We start from the raw sequence: 23,394 nt of genomic DNA on the forward strand, positions 1-23,394 counted from the left end.
GGCGAGACCAAATTTTTCTGTTCCGGTGCTAACATGATCAATAGTAATCCAAACTACAATTTTTTTACTTTTGTTACTTTTTTCTTAGAATTTTCGCCATTCCAAAATATATGAATGTTTTAATTTTTTTTATTTGCTTTTTAAACATTGTTTTAGAGGTACTACGTAAGTTTTTTCGGCGGGTTTCGAATATTTACTAATTTAGTTAATAGTGTTACAGTATAGCTACTAATTTTCTTCATTCTTAAAAACTTTGATTTTTTAGCTTGTAAGTTTCCCTGCTTATTTTGATAAACTATAGTTTTCTTGAATAGTATGAGACTAAAGCTTCTATTTTCAACTAATTTTGGAAAATGTGTCGTGTATAGTCCGTAAGATGTTTATGCTTATTTTTATTTTTCAATAATTCACAGGATAGTCTGACAGTAATTGTTGCACTTTTCATGATTCATTCAATATTTCTTTGCGCGTAGTCCGTAATATTTCTCTGCTAATTTCTAAAATTTATTAATCACATAAATAGATTTAGAATAATGCTTTTGTTCTTACTGATTTTAAAAACGATGCTTTTTAAATAGGAGGTAAGAGATCTCTTATAATTTCAATTATTTTTAAACAGAATTAATAATTTGTGAATGTTTTAATATATTTTTAAACCATGCAAAATGCACAGAACGTAAGAGTTTTTTGATTATTTTTTTCTTTTCATTTAATCAATAGCGTAAGCATTTGAGTACTTATAGATACTGATTGGCTGCGGAGCTAATCAAACGATCTTTAGTCGGTAGACTTGTCCCATTTCCTCACAATCGCAAAGAAATGAAGTTACAGATTTTTTCTAAACGAAAATACATTGCATCTTTGATAAGAATAGCTACAAAATTTAATTTAATGGAGGGAAATTTAAGTTCTCGTGACACCCCTTTACCCTTGCCACCACTTGAGAAAGAGGCTAATAATCCCTTCTAAGTTTCGTTATGACTTCCAGTGAAAGGTTTAACACTAATGTTTTTATTTTCTCTTTGCACCTTGAATTAAGCATAACCGGTAAGAATTTATCCACCTATTTCGAATTTAAAGTAGTAAATTAGTTTTTTTGAAAGAAAAATGCTTGTGTTTTTATATTTTTGTGAACCATTGCGTTACATATAGGACGTAAGACTGCAATTAAAATTTCGATTCTTAACTATATCAGAATAATAACATTTATTGTGTTTTGCTCTTTCATATTTCATTATGCATAGTTGGTAAGTTTCTATAACCATTTCTTATTTTTTTTATTGTTGAACTATAATATTTTTATTAAATTTTTGACTAATATATAGCTCGTAAGTTTTCCTACTTGATTTTCATTATTCATAATTTCATCAAATAATTTGAGAACGATCCTTCTTTTTTCTTACACTTTTTAAAATGGACATGTTCTATATAGCTGGTAAGCTTTCTGGCTTATTTTTTACTCTTTATAATTTCATCAAAAAGTTTGAGAACAATGCTTCTTTTTCATATACTTTTTAAAATGGTGTTCTATATAGTTGGTAAGCTTTCGGGTTTATTTTTCAATCTTTACAATTTCGATGAATATTTTCAAGCTTATTTTAATTACTAATAATTTTCATGAATAATGCTTTTTATTTTTTGGTCACTTTTTATATCGTGTTATTTATAGATAGTAACAGAAGTCCATTAAATTAGCCTAGGAAGTAAACAATTACAATGGCTGGTATAGCGTACGTCTCTGCTGGGATAAAACTCCTTCTAACTCCATGGATAGGGGGTTAAATTTTTCCCCCTTTCCTATCAAAGTTAGAAATCTCGATCTCCTCTCTACAAAGTCTTTCTTGACGTGAGCGGGGCGTGACTTCTTCAGCCCATGAACTCTGCATCTCTAAAGGGTAGATTGTTTGCTTTATAAAAAATTAAAAAAAGGAACGGCCACGGTTGTTAAAGGGAGGGTGAAGTAGAAAATCAAGTGGTTTATTAATCGATTCTTCTACTAATTATAAAAAGGCCGGGGGTCACGCGATTGGTCGGACGTCCTTATTTAAAATTATCTTTTAAATCTGAACCTAATTTGAATTTTAAAATAATTCGGAGCTAGTATTTCCTGAATGTTTGACTATGCAGACTGGTCTTGTAAATAGTAGGGGAATCGATAAAAAAACCACTTGATTTTCTACTTCACCCTCCCTTTAAATAGTTTTTTTAGATAGGTTTATGAAGAGTCATAAAAAATTTAATGACCTTGACTGTTCCAAAATTCACAACCCCATCTCTCTCGATAGGGCAAATTTTGGCGTACGAGTCGCACCTAAACCGGAGATCTGAGAAAAATTATCGCGAGGTGGCGAATGTGTCGCCCTTCTTCAGTATTGCTACACAAGAGAGGGGAGTCCCAAACCCCGCTTTTGGTTACTTCCTAGGCTAATTTAATGGACTTCTGATAGTAAGCTTCCCTTAATTACTTTTCATAATTCATCAACATTTCTTTGGGCATAGTCCGTAAGATTTGTCTGCTAATGTATTTATTTCATAAATGAATTAAGAATAATGCTTTTGTTCTAACTGATTTTGAAAACGATGCTTCATCAATAGAAAGTAAGGGATCTCTGATAATTTCAATTATTATTAGTAAACAGAATTAATAATTTGTGAATATTTTTAATATATTTTTAAACAATTTAAAATGCACAGCATGTAAGATTTTTTTAATTCTTGAAATTTTTGTCATTCAATCAATAGCTTGAGCATTTTAGTATCTTATACATACTGTTAAGCAGCGGGGCTAATCAAACAACACTAATGTTTTTATTTTCGCCTCACTCCTCGTAATAGTCTTAAACCGTAAGAATTTCTATACCTATTTCGAATTTAAAGTAATGTATTAAATTAGTTTTTTTTGAGATAAATGCTTGTTTTTTATTTTTTGTGAACCATTGCATTATATATAGAACGTAAGATTTCTCAAAAAATAACTATTCTTAACTCTATCAGAATAGTAACACTTGTTTTGTTTGGCCCTATAAATTTTCGTTCTGCATAGTTTGTAAGTTTTTCAGCTCATTTCTTAATTTTTTTTTAATTTTTCTAATTATTAAATTTTGATTAAATTTTTGACTAATGTATAGTTCGTAAGTCTTCCTGCTTAATTTTCATTATTATTTTTAATTTCATTAAACAGTTTGAAAACAATGGTTTTTCTCTTATACTTTTTAAAATTTTATAGGTGGTAAGCTTTCTGGTATAATTTTCATGAATATTTTAAGTAAAAGGTTTTTCTTTTTTCACTATTTAAAAATCGCATGTGTACAGGAAGTGAGTTTATAACCTTACTTTAATTAATAATTTTCATGAATAATGCTTTTATTTTTTTTGGTCACCTTTGAAATCGTGTTATTTATAGATAGTAAGCTTTCCTGCTTAATTTCGATTGTTTATAATTTCATCAGTAAGCGATATAATGCTATTATTTTTCGTTCACTTTTGAAATATTGTTGTATAGTTCGTAAGTTTACCCCCTTATTTTGGTTGTTTATAATTTCATCAAACAGTTTGAGAATAATGCTTTTATTTTTCGTTTAATTTTGAAATCGTGCTATTTATAGCTAGTAAGCTTTCCTGCGTAATTATGTTTATTTGTGATTTAAGGAAATTATTTGACAATAATACTTTTATTTTTAAAATTGTGTTACGTGTAGCTGGTAAGCTTTCCTCGTTAATATCCATTATTTATAATTTCATCAAAGTGTTTGAGAATAATGTTTTTATTTTTTCGTTCACTTTTGAAATCGTGCTATGTACAGCTGGTAAGTATTCTTGCTCAATTTTGATTAGGGTTAGTCGTTTTCTTGATGAAACGAAACGGTTACAGTTTTCACCGGTCATTTATTGTAAAACATTGTCGTCACTATTGAGGAACCATTGTCCGATTCAGGGATTCAGGTGTCCGAATGTGAAGCCCAATTGTCTGGTTAGGTGCAGAAACGTTACAAATATAAATGAATAGACCAAGAAAAAAATTCCGCCTGTAAGTTGTTTTTCCCTCAGTAGTACTGGATATTGGTATTGAAATCAATATTCATATTATTCTCGATTCTTCTTCAAATCCTTCAACTACGAACTTTATAATATTTAGTTGACGTCTGCTTAGAGTCCTCGTTGTTATCAGCAACGCTTAGTACCTTTTATATTGTTGTTTAAGTTGTTAATTACCAGTTTCAAATAAGAGGCTAAACCTCGGTCACACCGGCCTACAGCTCTACGTGACTCACGAGTATATTATAATACCACGAAAAGAGTCGTGACCTTTCCGCTTTATCCAGAAAAATACTTAAAATCTTATTTCCCTGACTGGTCGGAAAACGTTGTTTTTGATGGTCGACTTGTCACAGCGTTATTAGTATAAAATGTTCTACTAAGTTGCCCACATATTCTGACCAATCATGAAGGTCCACACTTTTAAGCCTCTCAAATGAATGAATGAATATTTATTTTCTCTCCTTTACTACAAATGGATCCCTTTTATGACAGGGAGGAACAATGGTTGACGAGAACAATTTTAAAATTATTTAGCGGTTCATAGAAACAGGTTTAAAAAGAAAAAGAAAAAAAAATCGCGTACAATCAACAAACAAATAGTAAACCACCTCGATAATTATTAGTCGTTAAGAGTTTTTCGGGAACCAAGCGTATACCAAGACAGTAAAATACTTTTTGCGCAGTCAATAAAATCGAAGTGCAATGGTTGAGTGTAACCCAGGAACTTTTCCATATTGGCCTTGTCAGAGGTTGACAATGATACCGTATCGCGTATTTCCCGAAACGCTGGACATTTTGTCAACAAGTGTGCTACATCATCCGGTGAATCATTGCTTAGGGAGCAGGTAGGATTCTCCCCAAATATTTGCTAGTATCGCAGGGCTGTTGGTAGTGCGCCTGTGCGAGCGAGGAATAATAGTTGACTCGGCCGTCCATTAGAGTAAAAACATTCCACTGCTGAAAGGCTTTCGTGTTTAGCTATGTCAGCCCGCCAATAGTCCGTTGATTTACTGGTAACCGCCCTACGCACGACCAATAACCAATCTCGATACGAATCACATGGAATACGAGAGAGACCTTTCCCATACCTGCTGTCTAAAAACCATACACGGTTAATCCATTTCGTGCGATGTCCCATGGCTCGGACATATGCAATTCTTGACTCGGGCATGTATTTCAAGCGCCCTAAATATAGTAGCTTACAAACAGCTTCGCGTTCCACGAAGAAAGACCATGACGGTGTGTATTGCGGTAAAAACAACTAATAGGCGAATATATTTCTTAGTCTATTGACCGATGGTTTTATGCTATATCCCTACATTTAACCATGATTTTGTAAAATGTGTTCAAAAATAGGGGAACAAATCCTATTTATAATTTCTTCATATTTATACTTTTTCCATTGAAACGTGTGTAATTTTAAGACGTCAAATAATACATTTAAACCTAAAAATAAAGAAGTAACTTTAATTTTCCATAAAAATGAAATGAGAAATAAGTGATCGCAGTAGTTTAAAATTTGTGTAAAGAATTCAAATCGGTGTAGCTGTTACACTATTTAATTGCTCAAAAATTTCTAATTTTTCATGGAAGATCATTAGTATTCTAAGGTTTAACTCTAATGTTTTTTTTTCTTTAAACCTTGAAATAGTCTTGATTGGTATGAATTTCTCCACCTATTTCGAATTTAAAGTAACGTAGACAATTATTTTTTTGAGAAACATCCATGTGTTTTTATCTTTTTGTGAACCAATGCGTTTAATATAGAATGTAAGATTTCCATAAAATATCGATTCTTAACTGTACCAGAATAGTAACATTTATTTTGTGCTATTCATAACATTTTCCGTGCCATTTTTACTTCATAGCTCGACTGATAGCCGCGCCTGCTACTGAACTAATAATAGGAAGGGACCGAAAAGTACTGGAAGAAAACCGCCTTATTGGGGTTATAATTTTTTTTCTTTTTTCGAAAGGGGGATGTTAGACGTAACTTTTCTTTTAACGTGTAGATGTTTCTTCAACCGCTTCTTCTCATCCTTAGAAAGAGGGACATTGCCTTGAAAGATATTTATACAACACTCAACGATAAATTTTATAGCACCTTTAATTGATAAATTTATTGTCCCCCCCTTTGGTAATAGTTACAATTTAAAATATATTTAAAAACAATTAAATGATCGCCGATTCGTTTTGACGGAGCCAGGGTGCTGAACTTATAGTAGCAAGGGACCGAGAAGTAATGGAAAAGCTCGCCTTATTGGGTAATAATCTGATATAAGCTTTTTCTGTGAAGGGATTTCCACACTAAGCCTGTGGATTGTTTTACAGGTGGGTCCCTTTACAATGCATAGAGGGTTGGTGGCTAGCCCCTATGCCACAGCTAACCTACAGTGCCTTATACTAACTATTACCGTTAACCTCTGCAAGTTTTTATGGAAAGGAGAAACAGGGTTATACTGCGGAGGAAAACTCCATTTACCAAGCGGGGAGAGAACTCGCAAACTCTACGCAGAAGGATTTGCTCCCAGTTTTTCACCCGGTGCCACAGTCCGGGTTCGAACCCGGCATCCTCTTGCTGCAAGGCGAAACCTTTAACCGCTATGCCACCGCAGTTGAAAGTTTTTCTTTTTCGAAAGGGGGATGCTAGACGTAGATCTTCTTTTAACGTGTAGATGTTCTTCGACCGCTTCTTCTCGTCCTTAGAAAGAGGGACATGGCCTTGTAAGATATTAATACAACAATCAACGATAAATTTTATAGCACCTTTACTTGATAAATTTATCGCCCCCCTTTGGAAATAGTTACAATTTAAAATATATTTAACAACAATTAAATGATCGCCGACTCGTTTTGACGGAGCCAGGCTGCAATTGTTGCTATCTTTATGGAATGTACCTGGTTTCGTTCTCGATACTGGATAATCGTGGGCATCCGTAGTCTTCGGTAGGCGTTGGAAAATTCACACTCTAGGTATCATGGCGACCTCGTGATTCCCAATAAAGTCAATCTAAGCAATGTATAATTATTTTTAAGCGCAGGGACTCGTCGGTGAATGGGATTTAGGCACCATTGTGTTCAACCAGGAATGTATAGAGGGGTTGGAATGGCTAAGGTCAAATCCTAATCGGCGTGAAATGATCTTGGAAACAACTTGCATGGCTTAATTTACGCTAATGACGTCATAGCCTGACGTAAAAATCGTATTAACCACTTAAATTATTTTCATTCATTCATTGGCTGCCAAAAAACTTGTTTGCTATTATTCTCCACCCTCTACTCTAGGTCCTCTGCCTAGGCTGAGAGAATCGAATATGAACGCGAACGGCGGCGAATCAGCGCATTTAACTTTAAAAAATCTAAAAGGTCACTTCTGCCATGCCTTTTTTAACGAGTCATGACATTTTTCGCCTTCGGTAGACAGCTAAACAGACGTAGGGGGAGGAGCTACACTTCTCAAAAAAAGGGACTCGCCTTATGTTTCCACCATCAAGGGTACAACGAGAACCCCCTTACCCATTCCAGCCCCTCCATACATTCCTGGTTCTACCTTCAACTCTATAGTTTGGATGGAACGCTTAGTGACACGTGGAAAACAATAATCATTATACTTTCTGTCCCCCCTTTAGGTTATAAAATCTATTGTTTTCTTTAAATAACGCTGTAATTTAAGGTATAATTTGACGTTTTGTCAGCAGCTAGGAGTGCAAAAATCGACTGCAGCAAGGAGCGTCAGTTTTACCTTTCAAAATACAAAATATATAGCAGTGTATCCTAACAATCTTCGCCGGCAGAAAGAACACTCGTGCGAGATATGTATGATAATAAACAAGATGGCCCCGGCCAGATTACACTTTTCGCGCCCTCTAGTGACAAGAATTAGTATTACTAAATTCATTGACCCCGACAAATTTAAAATTTTCAGGTTTTTTTCCATTGTTTATAAAATAGCATTCCGATTATGAATAAAACCAATCTAGTAAGAATTTGGTTTACAGTTTAATTAAATAAGTAATAAACTGTAGTGTTCAAGTCTTGGCGGATTAATTAGGCGAGATATACTAATCAGTATCCAAGATTTATTCTACCATATGATTATGGTCATTCGTTACATTGGGTGGCAAGGATGCCGCTTGAGTGCGGATAAAGAAGTGAGGAATGTTCTCTCCTATATCTCATGCTTAGAAAATGGGGGTTACAATCAATCGATATCTGAGGATGGGGCGCCATCTAGGTTGTGTTTGGAATAGGCGGGAATTACGAATATAGCAATACTCTCCCGTGAGATTAAAACCCAGTGACTGTATGAGTCTTAAGATAATGTGAGGGTTTAACAATAAAATTCGAAGATCATTGGCAACTTGTAATATTGCGCTATGCATTTGTAACAGTTTGGTTGAGCTTAATGAGGTAGATTGTAATTCAGATTTAACTTCGTTTAACTCACTATTTTATACTGTCCTTTATGAGGTTATTGTTATTGTGGTGAAAAGTTTGTTTAAAGTCATTATTTATACTGTCCTTTATGAGGTTATTGTTATTATGGTGAAAAGTTTGTTTAAACTTATTATTTATACTGTCCTTCATGAGGTTATTGTTATTATGGTGAAAACTTGGTTTAGCTGCTGTCTCATAGGTTGAGCCTTTCAGGCGCTCGTCTGTTTCGGAGTGGGCGGCGGCATGGATTAAATATACCTTACAGGGGTAAAATATTTGTTCCAGGCGCCCCTGTCGGTCACTATTGTCAAAGACCGGAAGTTTCAAAAATACTGATGCACGGGGTTATATAATACAAATATGTGAAAAGGTTACTTACTGTATTTAGTTCAAGTAGTAATGCTACAATCCCTAAAATTAACATGAATTAAATCATCTAATTGACAAATTCTTTGCAACATGTTTGAAAACGCCCGATTTTTTCGAAAACACGCGATTTAACGGTTTTATCATCTCACGCGGTCGACGCGAGATGGCGACATATCAAGAATCTACTTCCGGATGAATCAGTAAATTTGGGGAACGGCGGAAATACCTGGCTGCCTTGTTTGAAACAAACGTGTTCAACTCGTGATATACTAAAATGTTGGGGGACATAACTATCCCTGTAAAGTATATTTAATCCATGGCGGCGGCGAATTGGTGTCGCGGATGTGGTGGTGGTCCTTGGGACCAGTGACCCTCGCATTAATTATTATTTTACCGGTCCCACTATAAATTAAATTTCTAAAATGGTGAGAATAAAAAGCACGTAAAGACACAAAAGTAAAGAAGCTGAAAATTCTAATTGAATTTGAATTTTTACTGTAGGAAAAAGTAGCATATAACAATCCATAACAGTTAACTTTTATTTCTTATCACAATTTTTCAACTAGTTGCCACTAAATATCAATCAACATGTCTAATGATATTTGAAGTTCTTAATCCTTTTCTGAACTCTCCTTATTCCTTATTGCATTTTACATAAATTCGGTGGCAATATCTTCTCTCGCTATCAGTAAGCCAAATCAAAATCTAGTAATGTGACCATACACTACTGAGAAATACGACTACTGACAACTAGTACTGGCTATGGTCTAGACTGTCGACTACAAGAGACTCATTCTAGAGTATAGACGCTAGACAAGATCAATAGTCAATAGAATACAAAACCTTGTAGGGAAGTTGTAGCCAAGGAGTACTAACTACCTATGAGTAGAATTGGTAGAAAATGTGTTGAGCTAGAAAAATTCTAAAAAGGAACCCCGAATTTATAAACTGGTCCCACCGTCTATTTTTTCCAAAAACCATAATTAATAAAGTGCTCCCTGATACCACTGACCCCAACTTTTGGAATAAATAAACTGGTCCGAGCAATTAATAAACTGGTTTGGGACTTGTAAACCTGTCTTATTTCCTACCCTGTAGTGACGAGCCCATGATGTAAACAATAAAGATGGCCGCGAGCTACGAGGTTTAAGCCTCGGTCTTTAGTGTATCGGGGCAATGCCGACTCAATTTATAAAGGCCCATGCATGCCTCGGTTTTTTAATTTATTTTCGCTTTTTCGAATTCGCCAAAAAGTGCCGCACAGCGACTTGGCGCTCTTCGATACAGAGGATTCAAAATGTTTTTGCGCCGTGTAAGAGCCAATAAGAGTGAGGGAAACTACGGCTATGCGGTTGAGGGGGGGGGGGAGTATACCAAATATTTCCCTCCTCTTTGAGTATACGACTGTTAAGGGACTCTTCGGAAACGGAGTTCTCGACTGTTTTTGATGTGGAGGAAATAATTTTCGCAAGGCTAGTAAATAATGTAAATTAATAAATTTAACTAGTTTATGTTTAAGTTTCCTATATTATGAAATATAATTAGGGACGGGATTTATAAAGTTTAAATGAATGTAGACTAATGGGGAAGAGTGTGATATTTTTCATTGCGATAATACCGCTTTGTTACAAAATGTTAATTCTGGTCATTAATAAGATATTATAATTTTTGTAATGATATATGTTAATTTCTAGGGTAAAAATTTTTTTCTTATCATCATATAGTCGTATTTCCTCTTAATTTTAAAAATTATGCTAGTAAAAACGGATATTTTAGGTATCATGCATTTTGGCGCCAAAATATCTTTGGCGCGATTTTTAAATTCATTCAAATATTTATACAACAGAAAGCGCCACCTAGCTCCTGGGAGAGGCGGCCGATAAAAGGTCCGGTCCCCTACTCCCGAGGCACCATGCATGGGCCTTTATAAATTGAGTCGGCATTGATCGGGGAGACGGGGACTCGGGGTCCGAGAAACGGGAGTTTCTGAAGCGTTTGCAAATCTTATTTAAATTTATATTTTTATTATTATGTAACCGATTTATATTACTGAACGAATTGTACCTTATACTGTAGCAGACCACCCTAAAAGTTAGGCCAAGGTTTTTCAACTGTTGCTGATATTTATCTAGTTATGCCACCGCATGGATATTTTAAAATCCTTTCCTAACATTAGAATAAGGTACACACTTCGGAGTATGAGCCTGAGGTTAGGAAAAAAACATTGCTTTGGTGACGATGGCCTAGGTTGCCAAACTAACAAAAAACTCTTGGCAACAGAGCTGCCAAAATACAAAGTTTAAGGAAGACAAAATAGGAAATTATTGCTAGTCCATTCTTAAACAAAATTATATGTTCTTTCTGGACTGGTACAGTTTTGCTACCCCCATAATAGGAAAGGCCTATTAATAATTATCTTAATGTTCTTTTTATTGATGAGCTTAAATTGTAAATTTTTAATTTGATACTTTCAAAGTAACGTTAATTAAACCTTCAATACCTTGATTAACTTATCATTTATAATCCTTATTTAATTTAAGGATGATGTCAGTTTGTAAGTCTCGTTAATTTAATTCCCCCTTTCCCAAAGAGAGGGTCTGAAAATTTAAATCACTTGGCAGAGACTGGAGATCTTCAACATTCAGTGACAGACTCTAAATCTCAATGGGCATTTAAAAAACTGTATAAATTTAAATTGAAATTCCAAATTATAATTAAATACTTTTTGTTTGATACGTTGATATTATCATAATCAATCCTTGAATACTCTATTGGTACTATCAACACCATCGTTAAATTTATTACTTAAATAATATAATTTTTTAAATATAATAATCAAATTAGCGACTTATAATTAGTTAACTTTAAATGAGTATGTTTCATTGATTAAAATTACATTTCTAAAAATTGTTAGGTTGATAGCACTTTCATGTTTCATGTAGAAATTTCATATTTCCGTGGATGGAGAGATGAACACGTTGATTCCGTTTGTCGTTGATTGAAATTAGATTCATTTTGATCATAAATATCATTTTATATTTTGAGTTGTTGATTTTATGAGATTGTTGATTTTATTTTTATAATTATCACTTACGTAACTGTTATTAGTAGATGAACCCAGCGAGAGTGGAAACTGCCAAAATGATTAGTTGATTCCGTTTGTCGTTGATTGAAATTAGTTTCAATTTGATCATAAATTTCATTTTATATCTTTGAGTTGTTGATTTTATTTTTATAATTATCACTTACGTAACTATTATTAGTAGATGAACCCAGCGAGAGCGGAAACTGCCAAAATGATTAGTTAATTTTGCAAAGAATCTGCAATTTAATTCTGCAAAAATCTACCTATTATTTTATGTCAGTTCCGTTAAGTGATCATTTAATTTTAAACTTGCCAAACAAATAGTGAGCAATGGTACCTCCGTCCCAAACTAGTTATAGTTTTAAAACGCTGACTCGAGTTTCATTTTGTTAATACATTTAATTTTATTAGTAAATCAACCTCCCTAACTTTTAAGCAGACGAGTCTTCAAAAAAATTAGAAAACTCTCTCTGCTTAGCGCGCCTTCTGTCGGGGAGAACTTTAATTTCTTTTTTGATTAATATAATAATATTAATTGTAATGTTTAAGTTCCCAAGTAGAAATCTAATCTTGCCTAGGATTAAAAAGATATATAATAACTATAAATTGCAAAAAAATTGCAAGCAACTGTCTCTCCTCCTCTAGCGCGATACAATATATATTCGACAGCATCCAGTGGCGCGAGTCGGGGAGGTGGAGGAAGGTCCATATCCAAAGCCAGACAGCTCTCTCTCGTCTCGTGGCGGGCGTCGGGGAGGTCGGGGGGGGGTCCATATCGTTCTACCTTGCTCTTCTCTTGACTATAATTTATCTCGCTCTATATTACAAGCAAGCGTGGCTTCGTGGTAGAGCGCGCGGCCGGGCGTCTTCACTGACGTCTCGTATGGATTGGGACATTGCGGGTTCGAGACCCGGCGCCGACAGGAAAATAATTTCAATTGAAATTAAATACGTTACGCCACCTATGAGGTGTAACGTGAACTACGGGTGAATTTCGAGTCGAAAATTCGCGGGAAATTTGAAATTCAAAAAGTTTCTTTATGACGAATCTCATCAGGTCACACCAAAATCCAGCCAGCCGACCTGCCGACCAGCCGACCAGCCGTCCAGCCGTCCAGCCAACAGAGATCGGAACAATACTTTTCAGCTCTAAAGAGCGCGAAAAGTAAAAAGAGAAACAATAGGGGCTAGAAAAGCGAGTATGAGGTAAAAATTTCTTTACTAGACGCTATACCTCCAGTTCTGAGCGAGAATGTTAATTTCTAACTTAACAGTAGAACTCGCAGCAGACAGCTTAAGTCTTTAAAGGGAAAGTTATCCCTTTGCACTATCCCTAAGCCACCGCACCATCGCGTGCCTCGGAGGAGGCGGAGTCCATTTACCCTTTTTTGTGGCTTCAACTAGAGTTCGTTCTGGTGGAGTCACCAAATAAGTGTTTACTTTAAAAGAATCGAAATCGGAATGATAGGGATGAAAAGCCCCGAACACACGGTATTCATGTCGCCATACATTGCCAAAGCTATGCTAGAAAGACCTTGAAAAGTCGGCGCAATACTCGTGCGAGGGTGTAACTTGGTGATATTCGATGGCGAATTTTTGACTGTGCGTGAAGAACAATCACTTAAACATACCACTTTCTCTGATATAATTAAAATTCGCTTTTATACTTGCGCTCTCTACAAAAACTTTGGGAAACTCGTATATGAAGCCTTAAACTAGCGATACGTTGAATGAAACCTTAATACTTTTCTTTTAGACCGTTACTTTAGATAATTTTGCGCCCTGTTAAACGAGAATACAAAGTAGAATGGAAGTTTACCCTAATCAGCCCGAAGACTCCTTTGCCCCTAAAATGTTTACTTCTCTTTGGTAAGTGTCGTTCTCTACCTTGATGACGCATTGTTGTTAGGTCTAAACTCTGCTATTGTTCGAAAAAGTAATTTGAATTATGGAACTACATTTTACAATGCAGCAATAAAACGTTATTACACCAGCTTTCAGGCATTATTCTGTAGTTTCCGCTCATCTGGGTAAGTTGACAAACTTTGAAAGATCCTTTAGCATTATAAAAAAGTGTTATTTTGGAACAGGGATTACTATTAAAAATTCAAAACTTTATCACTATTAAATTCAATCAACTGATCCTACTGCTTATCGATTCATTCCATCTTAATTATTTGAAACAATACTTGTATCCGCTTTTTCAAGAACAATTCTATTTTTCATATTCAATTCTTAAATAAAATAACATACTTAGAATTAATGGTTTTTGATAAAGCTTTAAAAAGGCACACCAATAATGGTTACTTGTTAATTTGAAAGTATTCCAAAACGTAACTTCGCTGTAGTTTTTGAATAATTCAATGTGCTAGAGCATCAAAAACCCTATGTTATTTCAATGGAAATTTAAGGGTAAAAATGTGATTTTTTTCTTACATTACGGGAGGGTTTGGCTTCTTACCGGCCCTCTAGAATAGCTTTTTCACCTGCGAAATTTTAGATCCTGAAAATAAGTTTTCTTTCGTCTCTTGTCAGCACACCCAAAGCTACATTACATAGAGACCAAGAACTAGAAGGAATTTCGCAAACTCCGATCATCTTACCATAAATATATGATTTTTTCAGATACACAAACATGTCGCTTCTTCGTTCTTCAATGTTCTTATTGATTGTGATGTTTTTCATTATCAATCTGGTGCAAAACGTCGAATCGCAAGAGGGTGAGTGCTACCTTATTTCTTTTTTAGAAGTTCAAGATTGCGGTAGTTTATTTATTCCGGATAATTGTGGATACAATTTCCATCAGAGACACATTCATACTTGAGTACTTAAAAATATTTCAATTTCAAAAGATGCACCTAGTTTCGAACTGCCTTGTACGGTTTTATCACCGCCGATATATAAGTGAACCTTTTCAAAACTCTCGCCACTCTAAGAAAATGTAAAACAAGTTGGGAAGACAAAAATTAACCTCTCCGAGTTGAGACGAGGGCTATCTTAATTACCTGAAAATGCAACTATAGCTATTTGTTGAAGCGCAATTAAGACTTAACAACTTTTCAACTCGATTGCACTGAACCTATTACCCTCTCGTTACACCTCAACAACATCCATAGTTATCCAGCATGATTGTTAGCGTTTATGCATACTAAGGATGAATTATGTCTAGCCTATCAGAAAAAGGAAACTTACAACAAAGAATGGAAGCTTGCCCTATCGATATAATTGCGGTCATTACACTTGGTTCTATTATAGAGGATACACAATAGAAGATAAGACAGTTATTGAACCTAGTTATCTTCAAATTTTTTAAAATACTTCCGGCACGTGGTTAACTTGGTCTAAATATCACACACTGCCTCCACAGCTAATATGAAGTAAATCAGACGACATTTCAAACCATTAATTATAGTTCTTAAAAGAAACCAATCAGCCAATGTGATAAATAGTAAATGAATAGTACTAATTTGGCTAGATTGCCATATGAAACAGAAAAGGTTAAAATGTCTCCTCCGCTACTGTGCATCCTCTATGGTTCTAGTAAAGGGCCTAGTATTATTCTGTTAGATGTGTTTTTATCTTTCCGAGAGGTATTACACTGGACGTGTCTGTGTGTGTGTCTGTCAAGTACAAATTGGTGTGTATGTGCCAGGTGTTGTCGTTATAAGCCAATTGTTGTGTATGTGGGACACATTATAACTACTGAGTGAATTAATATGGTCGCTAGTTAATGAGTGGCGCTTAAGTGAGTTTGAAAACAGAAAGAAGTACAATTTTTCAAATTTCTGTGAAAACGTATGCTCCGATTTGCCAACTAAGACTACGGTTACAGACACACAGACACCACGTCCAGTTTAATACCTCTCCGTGACGTCATCGTCACTCGGAGAGGTAAAACGACGCTTAGCAAGGGACATTTTCATAGTTTTTGCAGCTCTGAAGAGAGCAAGTGCTATAAAGCTTTAAAATATCTATTATTTTAAATTCATTGTTTTTTAATGTTTTTTTCTTTTACTTTTAAAATTCGTGTGTTAATAATTGTTTTATTTTCCTTATTTCTCTTTTACAATCTTGTGCGTACAGATAGTAGGTTTTCAACCTTATTTTGTTTACTAATAATTACCATAGATAGTAAAGAATAATTTTCCTATTTTTCGTTCTCCTTTTTAAATCCTGCTAGGTATAGCTTGTAGGTTTTCCAACTTAATTTTCATTATTTATAAATAAATTTAATAAGTTAAAAATATTGCAACTTTTTTTCTTTCACTTTTGAAATTGTCTTATGTATAGCCAGTAGGTTTTCCAGTTTAATTTCATTAATAATTATCCTGAAGAGTTAAAAATTATGTATTAATTTGTCGTTCACTTTTGAAATTGTATTAGGTACAGCTTGTAAGTTTTTCAGGTTCATTTTCATTATTCATAATGGCATTCAATAGATTATGAATAATTGTTTCGTTCACTTTTGAAATCGTCTTATGTATAGCCAGTAGGTTTTCCAGCTTATTTTAATTATTAATAATTTTCATGAGTAGTTATGAATGATGATTTAATTTTTCGTTCACTTTGAAATTGTGTTAGGTACAGCTTGTAAGTTTTCCAGCTTAATTTTGATTATTTATAATTTTATTTAATTGGTTAAAAATAATGCTTTTGAAATCGTCTTATGTATAGCCAGTAGGTTTTCTATCTTATTTTAATTATTAATAATTTTCATGTGTAGCTAAAAATTATGTATTCATTTGTCGTTCACTTTTGAAATCATGTTTTATTTAGCTTGTAAGTTTGTTAGCTTTATTTTGATTATATATCATTTTATTCAATAGGCTAAGAATAATGGTTTCACTTTTTGCTCACTTTTTAAATCGTGTTTGTACAGCCGGTAGGTTTTCCAGCTTATTTTGTTTACTAACAATTTTCATGAATTGTTAAGAATGTTTTAATTTTTTGTTCCCGTTTGAAATCGTCTTAAAAATAGCCAGTAGGTTTTCCATCATATTTTGATTATTATTAATTTTCATAAAAAATTAATTTTTTAAATTCACTTTTGAAATCATGATATGTATAGCTTGTAAGTTTTTCAGTTAATATTGATTATTAATAATTATCATGAATAGTTAAGAATAATGTTTTTATTTTTCGTTCATTTTTGACCTCGCGTTATATCAAGCTTGTAAGTTTTCCAGGTTCATTTTGATTATTCATAATTGCATTAAATAGATTAAGAGTAATTGTTATAATTTCGTTCATTTTGGAAATCGTGTGTGCACAGCCAGTAGGTTTGAAAACCTATTTTTATTAATAGTAAATATCATGAATAGTTAAGAATAATGCTTTTATTTTTCGTTCACTTTTGAAATGGTGTTGGTACAGCCAGTAGGTTTCCAGTTTATTTTGATAATTTATTATTTTATCTAATAATTTGAGAATAATGCCTTTCTTTTTCGTTAACTTTTGAACATGTGTTGTTTAGCTCGTACGTTTTCCAACTTATTTTAATTATTATAAAATTTCGTGAATAGTTAAGAATAAAGGTTTTATTTTTCTTTTACTTTTTAAAATCGTGTTGCTACAGCCAGTAGGATTCCACCTAGCTATGATTTAAATCATTTTCGTGAATATTTTTATTGTACTAGACAAAATATGTACGAAAATAAATTTAGAGTAACACTTTCATTTTCTTTCATTTAAAAAAAATCTCGTTATATAAAGAGCGTAAGCTTTCTTTGCTTTTTTAATTTTTATTTAGTTCATGAATATTCTAATTCAATAAATAAGTTTGAGAGTAAAGCTTCAATTTTTTTTTATTTTTTTAAAATTTGTTTATTCATAGGTAGTTAGCTTTCAATTCTTGTTTTTGATTGTTTTATTAATTTTCTGGAATAGTTAAGAATAATGGTTTTATTTTTCGTTCACTTTTGAAATCGTCTTATGTATAGCCAGTAGGTTTTCCAGCTAATTTTGATCATTAATAATTTTCACGAATAGTTAATAATATTTCTATTCTACTATTTAAACATTTTGTTAGAGAAACGTCGCGGTAAGTATCTTCGGCTTGTTTTGACTATTTACTAATTGAGGGTAAAGTTTGTTCTGTTTTTAAACTTTGCTGTAGGCAAAAAATGTAAGTTGTTTTTATTATATACTAAGCAAATAATTTGAGAGTAACACTTTCATTTTGTTTTACTCAAAAACATTTCGTTATATAAAGGGCGTAAGCTTTCATTGCTTTTTTATTATTATTTTTTTGTTCAATAAATATTCTAATTCATTAAATAGTTTTAAGAGTACCGCTTTAATTTAATTTTATTTTTTAAAATTTGGTTTTTCAAAATTCCTAAGCTATCAATACTTATTTATGACAACTAATAATTTACTTGAATAGTTAAAAACGTTTTTATTGTTCTTTTACTCTTTAACATCATTTATATTTAGCTAGTAAGCTTTAAAAATTTATTTTTATTATTTATAACTTCAGTAGGTTAAAAATATTTTTATTTTTAAACATTGTGTTAGTGAGAGTCAGTAAGTTTCTACGTCTTGTTTTCATTATATCCTAAGCAAATAAATTGGGATTAACGCTCGTATTTTATTTCATTCCTTAAATCTTCGTTATAAAAAGAGCGTAAGTTTTCTCTACTTCTTTCTTAACGGTACTAATTTATGGATATTAGTTAAGAATGCTATAATTTTCTATTTTGTAACATTGTGTCACGCATAGTTCGTAAGTTTTGTCGTCTTTGTTTGATAGCAGAAGTAAGATGAGACTAGAAGTACTGAGCTAACCAAATTCTTCACTTGGCGAAAGTGAATATTCTTGATAACACACCAACGGTTGGCCCTCTGGTAGCGGTTTCTGAATTTTCCCTCCAAAACGTGATCTACGCTCTCGGGTGGTGGTAGACGGGGGCCGAACTAGATTCCAGCAGCACCCGCTTCGTCCGTGTACACCCCCGGCTTTAGGTTGAGGGGAACGGGGGTAAGAAATGTTTTTGGAACTCGACCAATTTTTTACTCTCTAGTGTAGGAGCGATGGAAGCGGCATAAAATTCTCAAATTTGTTCACTAGTGCTAGAGCTCATTACGTCTAGTCTCATCTTACTTCTGTTGATAGTCAATATACTGAATGATTTGAGAGTAATGCTTTTCTCTATTTTATTCGAACGCATAGGTAGTAAGTTTCCTCCGCTACTTTCTCATTTCTAAAAATGTTTTAATTTTTACTTTACTTTTTATACCTTGTGTTAGAGCTAGGCGGTAAGTTTTTTCGGTTTAATTGTACTATTTATTAATTAAGGAAATAGTTTTGACAGTGTAGCTTCCATTTTTCTTCATTCTAAAAAATTCGTTATGCATAGCCAGTAAGTTTCACTGCTTATTTTGATAAACTATAGTTTCCTTAAATATTACGAGACTAATGTTTCTATTTTCAACTGCTCATGAAAAATGTGTATTCTATAGAAAGTAAGCTTCTTTACGCGCTTATTTTGATCTTTCAATAATGCACTGTATATTTTGTTAATTGTTCATAAACATTTCTTTATGTGTAGTTGGTAAGATATATTCTTAATTTTATTATTTTTATAACTAGAATTATAATAATGGTTTTAATGCTATTTAATTCGAAAACGTTTCATTATATCAAGGACGTAAGATTACTTTGGTTATTAATTCAGTTAATAGCATGATAATGTTTTTTTCTCTAAATTATATTTTTGAGCTTTGAGATATAACTTATTTTGTTCTTTCAATAATACCATAAGTTTATCATGCCTCTAAGTAGAGATATGGCTGCTACTCCTATGAAAATAGTGTTTGTCTCGCTCCCATTAATGAAACCCTATACTCTCTCCGTATCATATCACCACAACTTCAATACAAAATTGTACTTCCTAGCCTAGCGTTTCTTTTATCCCTTTTAGAATGTTTCAGGACTGAAACCGCCTCTATCTCACGAGAGAAAGAGAGGGATTTTGGGGTTGCTTAAGTAAAATTCGTTCCCCCCCCAAAGGCTGCCTATATGAAACGTAAAAATCTCCTTTATTCCATTGGATGATTTCTATGTGACCCATTTAGTAATCGTCTCGACCGCTTGTTGGCTGCACCGCAACAGATTTTTCAAAATTTTCTCTCTTCGGATCTTAGCGCTATACGAGTTCTGACGTCACAGTAGCCTGCGGAAGATGCCAAGTTGTAACCCTATTTGTGTAGAGGCATGATAAACTCATGATAATACTCTACATTGTCTAAGAATAATTGCTTTATTTCCATTTATTCATGAACATTTCTTCACGTGTAGCCTGTAAGATTTCCCAGCTAATATCTTAAATTTTCCAGTTTCATAAAATAATTTAAACTAATGCTTTTAATATTATTTAATTTGAAAACATTGCATTATATATAGTAGGTAAGATTACTTGGTTTTTCGATTATACATATGTATATTAATTCAATGAATAGTTTGAGAATTTTTTGCTTTGAGCTTTACGATATGGCACAATTACTTGCTACTATTAGCCATAAATAAAGTGATTTCCCTTTGTTCCATTTTAAAAATGAAAAATCCAGAAGTACCTCCAATTCTGTATAGTATTTTAAAGAGAAAACAGTGTTAGATTGTTTTTGAAAAATTGAAAATAGCATTTTACAAATTACGTTAAGATTATTGAAATTCAAAATTAATTTTTTGTCATTCTGGAAGAATCCTAACACTTTTTAATTTTTTTTGATTATTTATAACTTAATGTAACTATTTTGTTCGATTTAAAAGATTTTGAACGACTTTAGGAGAAACAAACCTACTTTAGTCGATAGACTTGTTAGACGCGCTCGCAAACACAGAGAAATTAATATAGAAATTTTTAATAAGATAACTTTAACTGCTTAATATCATTTGATATATTTTCCAAAATCGAGATAATAGTATTTCTTAATGTAATTAAGCCAAAGGATTTATTAGCTTCCATCTTCCATGTTATGTTGCTGGCCACTGCAAGCAAACTCTCCGAGCTTCCCAATATTATGACCACCTATTTTGAGTCGATCGAGACAAAATTGCATCAAATGACTCTCAGCACCTCAATGATAGACCTTCCTTCGTTTCGGCCTGTCTCCGATAACCTATCATTGGTGGCGTGCACTCTTTGTAAAATCAGGCGGAGATGTCAGGCCGATTTTTGTCAACCGACTAAAGTTAGCAATGACTTTAGGGTAAAAAATTTATTCGAGATAGATTATTTTTGAATTCCGAAATCCATACCCCTTCTGGGAATGGGAAAAAAACCAATTAACCTATGCTGAGATGTGTGTTGAAAAAGACGTTAATAACATAATATCGCTCTATAATCGTCAGCACAATACAGGTTTTCCAATCATCTGATTGGGTTATAGAAAATCCTACAGTAAATTATGAAAAGAACGCGCTTCCTGTTATTGCCATGGCAACAGGGAGTTAGCTATTGCATTAAGGGTTCACATTAAACATGGCTGCCTCCAACGAGTCCAAGGGGTAGTCACTGAATGATCTTGTTTAAATTTTAAAATACTATTCAATTTAAAACAACGTTCAAATGCATAAATGCGAGGTTTTCTTTTAATTTACAAAGTCAATTTTAATAAATGTTTAGAAAAAATCACCACAACTGAAGACCCTTGCGCTAGCCTTGAACGGTAAGGATTTTTCTATGCTTATGTAGATTAATAGTTAATTCAGTGAATAATAATTTAGGACTAATTCTCGTGTTTTGATTTGAAACACTGCGATATATGTAGCATGTAAGATTTCCATGGAAATATCGTACGTATTATTTCAATGTAGGCCCTAAAAATACACTTACTATTTAATGGTAGACCCTAATAATACTTAATATTTGATTCTCTAAAATTTCTCTTTGCACAGCTGGTAAGTTTTTTACTTTTATTTGTAAACATTAATTCATTGAATAGTTTAAAAATGATTCCATTTACTTTTAATTGCAAATGCCTTTATTTATTTTTAATTGCAAATGCCTTTATTTATTTTTAATTGCAAATGCCTTTATTTATTTTTAATTGCAAATGCCTTTATTTATTTTTAATTGCAAATGCCTTTATTTATTTTTAATTGCAAATGCCTTTATTTATTTTTAATTACAAATGCCTTTATTTATTTTTAATTGCAAATGCCTTTATTTACTTTTAATTGCAAATGCCTTTATTTATTTTTAATTGCAAATGCCTTTATTTATTTTTAAATTGCAAATGCCTTTATTTATTTTTAATTGCAAATGCCTTTATTTACTTTTAATTGCAAATGCCTTTATTTATTTTTAATTGCAAATGCCTTTATTTATTTTTAAATTGCAAATGCCTTTATTTATTTTTAAATTGCAAATGCCTTTATTTATTTTTAATTGCAAATGCCTTTATTTATTTTTAATTGCAAATGCCTTTATTTATTTTTAATTGCAAATGCCTTTATTTATTTTTAATTGCAAATGCCTTTATTTATTTTTAATTGCAAATTTCGTTACACATAGAACTTAAGCTTCTGCTTATTTATTCTATTTATTAATCCATAGAGCTCGGCATTTTCGATCAATTATCCACTTTATTTTATCTTTATCGATACCCGAAAATTATCCACAGAACTTACATGTTAAATCGTATTATAATCCACAAATTTGTTTATGAATAATCGGTTATCCACCAATTTGTGGATAATTGATCGAAAATGCCGAGCTCTATTAATCCATCGAATAATTCGAAAACTATTTTTCTTTTCTTTTTAAACATTTTGTAATGCATAGGAGGTAAGATTTATGCATTTTTTATATCATTTTTTAGTAAAATTAATGCTTTGGTTGTATATATTTACATTTCATTATTTTGTGGTACCATAAGTTTATCATGCCTCCAAGTACACAAATATGGGATACAACTGGGCATCTTCCGTAGGCTACTGTGACGTCAGAGCTCGTATAGCGCTAAGAGAAGAAGAAGAGAGAAAATTTTGAAATTCCTGTCGCGATGCAGCCACCAAGCGGTCGAGACGATTACTAAATGGGTCAAAAAGAAAAAAAAATCATCCAATGGAATAAATAAGACTTTTACGTTTCGTATAGGCATAGGGGGGAACGAATTTAACTTAAGCAATCCCTCTCTCTCTCTCTCTCTCTCTCGTGAGATGGAGGCGGTTTTAGTCCTGAAACATTCAAAAAGGGATAAAAGAAACGCTAGGCTAGGTGGTACAATTTTGTATTGAAGTTAAAGGTGATAAATGATACGGAGAGAGTATGCGGTTCAAAAAAAAAGTTCAGCTAGCTAATTGGACCAAGTCATCTTGCGACTTATTGCCACTTATCTAACGCCTTTACAATGCATAGAGGGGTGGTGGCTAGCATGAGGGGTGGTTTCATTAAAGGGAGCCAGACAAACACTATTGCCATAGGAGTAACAGCCACATCTCTACTTAGAGGCATGATAAA

General features: G+C 33.0%; 2 long non-coding RNA genes across 2 annotated transcripts; both read right to left on the reverse strand.

Annotated features, from left to right (window-relative positions):
- Positions 1-8,098: 8,098 nt before the first annotated feature.
- LOC149629860 (uncharacterized) lies at positions 8,099-10,012 on the reverse strand. The gene is made up of 2 exons (XR_016374366.1): positions 8,855-10,012; positions 8,099-8,776 (listed from the first exon to the last, which is right to left on the reverse strand). It is a non-coding gene; the product is annotated as an uncharacterized LOC149629860 (long non-coding RNA).
- Positions 10,013-11,608: 1,596 nt separating this feature from the next.
- Positions 11,609-12,521, reverse strand: LOC149629861 (uncharacterized). The gene is made up of 2 exons (XR_016374365.1): positions 12,243-12,521; positions 11,609-12,178 (listed from the first exon to the last, which is right to left on the reverse strand). It is a non-coding gene; the product is annotated as an uncharacterized LOC149629861 (long non-coding RNA).
- Between the last annotated feature and the right edge of the window lie 10,873 nt (positions 12,522-23,394).

The sequence above is a fragment of the Phalangium opilio genome, unplaced genomic scaffold (assembly GCF_054372755.1).
Source record: "Phalangium opilio isolate 3A_F unplaced genomic scaffold, DU_Popi_V2 ptg000105l_1, whole genome shotgun sequence".
Classification (NCBI taxonomy): Eukaryota; Metazoa; Arthropoda; class Arachnida; order Opiliones; family Phalangiidae; genus Phalangium; species Phalangium opilio.